General features: G+C 42.8%; 1 protein-coding gene across 2 annotated transcripts in view; it reads right to left on the reverse strand.

Annotated features, from left to right (window-relative positions):
- The window catches only part of FNDC3A (fibronectin type III domain containing 3A), a 112,033-nt gene extending 105,357 nt beyond the window's left edge, over nucleotides 1-6,676 (reverse strand). Inside the window, exon 1 of one of the 2 annotated variants that reach the window (XM_063392092.1) lies at nucleotides 6,519-6,676. The gene's annotated coding sequence lies outside the window, so the exon portion shown is untranslated. The other variant, XM_063392093.1, reaches the window with a different exon arrangement.
- Nucleotides 6,677-6,890: the final 214 nt, after the last annotated feature.

The raw sequence follows: 6,890 nt of genomic DNA on the forward strand, positions 1-6,890 counted from the left end.
GATAGAGAGAAAGAGAGAAAGAGAGAAAGAGAGAAAGAGAGAAAGAAGAAAGAAAGAAAGAAAGAAAGAAAGAAAGAAAGAAAGAAAGAGAAAGAAAGAAAGAAAGAAAGAAAGAAAGAAAGAAAGAAAGAAAGAAAGAAAGAAAGAAGAAGAAAGAAAGAAAAGAAAGAAAGAAAGAAAGAAAGAAAGAAAGAAAGAAAGAAAGAAAGAAAGAAAGAAAGAAAGAAAGAAAGATCAGTCAATCAGCGTCTCAACCTGAATGTAGCTCTTGAAGTCTGAATGTGCTACTCATTCAAGAGTTCTCCAATGCATGAGTGTCTGTAACTACTGAAGGGGAAGACCAGCAAAATGAGACTGGGTTCCTCAAGTGATATTAGCAATCCCTTCTCCCAAGTTCCACACCATCCTCCTAGAAATGTTTTAGGTAATTAACAACACCATGGGACCAGCTAGTTTGATTGCCCAATCAAGTCAAGAGGACAAAGCTGCTCTTTGCCTCCTCTTCTATATAATGAAGTTGCAACACTGAATAACTGTCAATTTATTAACAATAAAGTCACAAAGTCAGAAACTGATTTGTTTTGAGCAGTATTGCCATGATGTACATACTTAAATGTATTGGGATACTTTTAAGATCTATTACTTGATCTATGGTAATTTATCCTCACCACTGAAAATTCCACTGAGGGGGAATGTGCGTATAAACTAATGGGCTTAAATGGGGGCAGTTAAGTTATTAGCAAGCCTGAACAAATGAAAACAAAATACATTTCAGCTGCATTTAAGATTAACCATTGTCAATAGTCACTACTCACTTCCACAGCTTGTTTCAGTCCTAACTTCTTAGTACTTCATTTCAACATCTTCAATCCACTTTCATACTAGACTAAATGGGTAAATAGTTGTCTTACAGCGTCATACTCCCCATTTACATTTTAATAGACTCTACAGGAGTTGCAGAGGCATGGTAACTCTTGTGTTTTATGACATTTACTCTTACTATAAAAGTCCCCTAACAGTCTATCAATATGTATTTTGAAATATTACTGCATAGTTATAGTCACAGCTCTCATTTCCAAGACATTTGCAAGTCACCAAAGTTTGTGCTGAATCTCTTAAACATTCAATTTCTGCTTACTGATTAGTTTCCAGCTACCTGCACACTTTTTTTGTACATCATTACTACTTGATTTCCTATCCCTACATAAAGTGTGTTCTTCTGTCACAAAGTAAAATTACTCCTACTTGCTACTCTGTTGTCTCCATTTCCTTCTGTGAAGTTATCTAGTAGATACAGTTCTTCCAGTTAAAAGGACAAAAAACTACAAAACCCAAAACCTTGCAATTTAAAAACTGGAAGTTAGAAAAGAAGGATTTATTTTATAATCAAAGGAGTGAGATCTGGTATGGAGTGTGCTACGTTAGTGAGGGGAAATGAGACAGCAGCTGGGCAGCAGCCCATGCTTGTAGGATCCTGTATATCACAGACATTGGGTCTATACACTGGGGAAACTCAACCCCATTTACAAGGGAGTGTTTACTCTTGTGAACTACAGAGATTTTTACTTTCTGCTGCTGGTAACAGTAAAGCTCAAGGTTGACTAAGTTCATTTTCACTTCAAGTTATTCACAATCAAAAGCAAATAAGAATTGAGCTTCATAGATTTAAATTCAACCAAGATACAAAAAAACCCAAAGCAGATTCAAAAAGAACTGTTACACAGAAGGTGAAGTTAACATCCGTGGCCTGCCTATTCCTTTTCACTTCCAGTTACAGAATAAAGTAACTACCTATCCATACCTGTCACAGTGTAAATCCTTCTGGACCTTGTTGAAGACATTTATTACATCTTACAAAGTGCTGTGCCCCTCTTATTAATGGCTAACAAAATTACCTCTACTGGTCAAACTGGGATTGCAGATTTGTAGGTAATTTAATTTTTGACAATTTGTTATGTCCCAAGTAATTAAATATATAATAAGGTACAATATTTTCTATGGTCTATAAATGCAGAATTTTGCAGTGTTATCTTTTCATCTGTCCTAAATGCTTTGGAACAACTCTGGCAGCAAATATGGGGGAAGGTACACCATAGGCATATTCACTGTTCCTGTTTAACTTTTGCAAACTGCTGTTGGGGTGGTGTTTGGTGCCCAAGGTACTAAACTGGAAGAGAGGATACCGGTGTTAACCTAAGTGATGTTTTGACTGCAGAATAGCATGAGCAGAAGGTCCACATATCCTGAAAAAGTAAAAACTTAAAGGGAGACAAAAATATAAATTCTGTTAAGCAAATTGGTAAGTCTGGTGAGACTGAGGACAAAAAATGTGCTTGCCTAGACTTAAATAGTGAAAATGTACTTGGAGCCATGAACAAAGAGGGCTAAGCATGTCCAGCCTAACTCAGTTTGAAATGTGCTGTGAAGACATCACTAATGAGCATGGTGCTAAAGTTTTAATAAAGTATTTAAAAAATAAAAGGATATTCCATTCTGGAGGTACTGCCATTCTGAATACAAAAGCTTTCTAAATCAACACATTCAAGAAGAGTAATAACACAATCCTCTACACAACTGTGCTATCAAAGAGAAGATCAACAGTTTCTGCAGCGTATGTTGTAACCAAAACAGATTATCAATACAACCAAGAAAAGGTGCATAACCTAACAACTGTCATCAAGACTCTGCTGTGAAAGGAACAGATAAAAATTCTATTAAACTATTGACAAAAGAGCATAGCAAATACTCTTTTAATTTACATTTCATTAAAGTAATCTATGACAGGTTAGCAAAAAGTCTGCAGATTTTCAGTGATTACAGGCTCAACAGTGTGTCAGCAGCTGGAATAGGACCAGATTTCAGGGGGGCAAACAAAATTACTTCAAAAATATTTGTTCCATCTGAAACCAAATGTAAATTGATTGGAACAATTACAGATGACAACCTGCAAGAAACATGTAATAGTATTGTTACAGACATTTCCTAAACATCCTGCTACCTCATCAGCCCTACAAAACACAGACCCGAGGATGACAATCTGAAATATTATTGGACATAAACACAACCATTAAACATCATGAATAGACAAGATTAAGAAAAAGGCTGATAGTGTTTTTCTATTGACATCAAGTGAACATCAGCATTAAGGAAGCTCACAGTTTACTGTAGAAGGCAAAGAACAAGCAAAAAACCAGTCTTTTCTGTAGCTCAGGAAACATTGGCCCCATGTGCAAAATAAACATTGTTCATGTTTGCTGAACAGAAAAAGCAGCAGTGTATTCATTCCAAACTATTATCGCTTTCCTGAGATACGGACAGCATCTTTTAGTTAAGCTAAAGACTTGACAGTCCAAGTCAAATCCATTTTTACTGAGATCTGGTCCTACAGGAAAAACATCAGCTCTCAATTCAACCCATGCACTCTAAATTGCAGTGAAGTTGAATTTTACTACAAATTGCCTGGGAATTTCCCCAAGCCAACAATCTTAAAGAAATCAATGATAAAATAAAGAAGTGTTATTGACACCTATAACAGAGAGAATCCAATTCATATTCTCGATAACAGAAATGCACTGATGGAACATGACATTATCTGTAGACATTTTTAGTACAGATTGAACTAGAAATCCCACAACAATTAGACACTAGAGGTCAAAAAAAGATACAAAGTTGCTATAAGAAGATAAGAACCCTTGAGGTTCCAGAAGGCACTGACAAGGAACATCAATGGATGCAGACAACACTGGCTAGGAAGCAGACCTGGCTCCTCACAAAAACTGTCTTCTCTAGTATCTGTCTGTCTGGGAATGAACAAGACTGTATGTTTGCCAGTTCAACCCAAAAAGGGGGATGGGGCTGGGTTACAGGATTTGCCACTGACAGAGGCATCAGCAGATAATCAGAACACCAGCACATAACACCTTCCCAGCATTCAGTATTTCTGGACACCAACACATGTACAACAGCATACACTACTGCAGAAGGGACCTGCCAGCAAGGGAAACTGTGGCATCAGCTAAAAGCATTTAGATGTTCAAACCATCTATGACAAAATACTGACAAGGATGAAAAATTGAACCTCTCCTGAAGTCAGGCTTTAAGAGTTCTTCTCAAGTCCTAAGACAGAACACTACAGAAACATGTTCAGTTAAGCAGCTAAAGCTGCAATAACAGTTCTAAAGGATCTCTTTGAGATCTTCAGCCAAAATGATCATCAGCATAACACTGAGTTAGCCAGTGGAGGTCCAAATTCAAGTAAAATTAAATGGCCACAGGGCAAAGGTTAACAAAGAAAATCATCCCAAGATCCACAGGACTCACAGCCCAAAGCAAGTGAGTTATTAGTCCAAATAATAATGAAAGTTTCTGCAGCTCCATTACTTCACTGCCTATAAAAATCTACAGCTTTTGAGTTTTAAGTTCACAAACTAGCAGAAACTCCAACTTGAAAAAGGTAGAAATGCCATTAATGGACTGAAATCAGATAACTTCAGAGCTGGGTATAATGACCTGACCCTCATGTAACTCATACATCTGGAGCTTGTCATACATCAAAAAGCCTCAGAAGAGCTTCATCTGCCCTGAAAAAAAACCTGAGGCACTCACCTAATCCTGTTTTAATATTATCATCTACAGTAGTCAGCCTGTGACTCTGCTCAAAGCCGATTGCTCACCCCCTGACCAAGTGATCTAAGCAACAGATCACTGAGTCCTGGCCTTTCTGAGGACAAGGATCTCTGTCTCACTTAACCACGGCTTCATCTGCTAATAATCAGTGCCCAGTGCCTCTGTGGAACCCATACAGCACATCAATTTTCTCCCCCAAAGTCACCAGAAAAATCATACTGGTGTAGTTTGCACAAACAACTCCCAGATTCAATATATGTGTCAAGACAGCTTGTGTCCAGAGTGAATCTAGACTAGATGCCGTGTTTTCAAACTTGACCAGCACCCCTCCTGCTCCCTCATGCTTAGTTGAAACACCGGCTGTCAAGAACTCCATCCAATTTGCCAACACTGAGTGCTGGAGATACTCAGCTACTTCTGACTTCCACATGTGTGTACAGCTTTCTCCCTACCTGACAGCTTGCTACTTCCCCATTCATCATGTGATTAAATTTCATAATTATTTGAGACCATTTCCTTAAAAAACAAAAAATGAGGCAGAAAAAATGTAACTGATCATCCTCTCTGAGTTCCAAGGACCACTGATTTACTGTGACTCATACTATTTCTCAACACAGAAAATAAACACATCTATGGATGCAGATTCATATCAGTTAAATTTCTACTCTGTATAAAGCAGAAAGTTTCCCACTGCCATAACAACAAAATAGCTTCTTTTAAGTAGAAAGCTTAGCAGGACTGGGTCCTACAGCTTCTAAGACAGAAGCTGCCAAGTACCCAGCAGCAAAAAATTTAAAGATTTTAAGTCTCCTTAAAAATGTAAGGCATTTCTAATCAGGTATGTATTTGATGAAATGCAGACTTAAATTATGAAAACAAAGAACATTTCACAGAAATTACTTCATAACGTGAAATGTTCTAGAATAACACTTGACATGCAAGGTGTCTAATAAATTGCCTTTGACAGGGTTAAAGAAATGACTAACACGTCTTGAGGTGCCATTTATAACATTGTCTCCTATTTTCTGTTGTTTCTGCTGCTTATTTTCTTTACTTCGCACCATAAAAATCAGCTGAAAAGTTTCATTTTTGCTTTTAGTTGGTTTCACTTTCTAAGTTGCCTGGAAGCAACGAAAAGTTTCTGTTTAGGTTGGGCGACAATCAGGGAGGGGGAATCGAGAGTAAATCTGGCTGAAAGAATAATGCCTCTGCTCGGAGTCGGCAAGATGACCACCGTGTTTTCTCGGGAAGACTGTTTTACCTACACAGAGAAGCTCAATCCTTTTAGCTGGGCACTATAAGGGAACCTTTACAGCTTAGGCGGAGAGCAACAACAACAACAACAACAACAACGAGAAAGAGGTGTCGAACACCACCACTGCCTTCTCCTCCCCGCCTGTCACAGCCGGCTCAGCTGTTCTGGTCGCGCTCCGCATCTGCTTCTTTCTCCGGCTCAACCACCGCCTCCTGCCGCGGCCGCCGCGCCGCAGCCCGGCGCTGACAGCGGGCGGATCCCCGCGCCCCGGCCGGCAGAGGCACCTCCGAGCGACGGAGGGGACGGAGACACAAAGTTTCTTCCGCGGGGCTCCCTCGGAGGCGCCGGCTCCCGGTCCTCCCCGGCGGGGAGCGCCGCTCCTCCGGCACCGGGGACAGGCAGCGGCGCTGCCCCCGTCCCCTCGCACCCCTCTCGCCGCCCCGCGGAGGGGAAGGCGGCGGTTCGCCATCAGCGCCTACTCACCGCCATGGCCCCGCGGCTCTCCCGGCTAACGGTCCGCGCTCCGCCGCCAGCGGGCAGCGGCGCCGAGGCGGGGAGCGCCAGGGGGAGTTCCCGATGGCGCAGCTCGGGCAGGGGCGGCGCTTCCCCCACGCCTTTGCCCGCCCACTCGAGGTACCTGCGCTCCGGCCGCCGCCGCTCCACCGCCTCTTCCTGCCCTCCCCGCACCTGTCACTGCACCCCGCTCCCGCCGCCGCCCCCGCCGCGCCGCCTCAGCGCTGCCCGCCGCCTCGACCGGCGGCGCGCGGCCGCCATCTTTGGGAAGGGCTGGGGGGGCCGCGAGGGGGCAGTTGGCTGTGGCGCGCAATGCGCCTGCGCGCAGTGCTCCCGTGCGGGAGGGCGGGGCGTCGGTCGGAGGGAGGGGCGGGGCCAGTGAGTCTGGGCGTGGCTTGGTCATGTGGGGGTGTGGTTTGTGTGGAGGGCGTGGCCGACAGAGGGCGGGAAGGGGTCAGTGGGGTCAGTGGGGTCGGGGATGGGAGGTACAGGCGCC

The sequence above is a fragment of the Prinia subflava genome, chromosome 3 (genome assembly GCF_021018805.1).
Source record: "Prinia subflava isolate CZ2003 ecotype Zambia chromosome 3, Cam_Psub_1.2, whole genome shotgun sequence".
Taxonomy (NCBI): domain Eukaryota; kingdom Metazoa; phylum Chordata; class Aves; order Passeriformes; family Cisticolidae; genus Prinia; species Prinia subflava.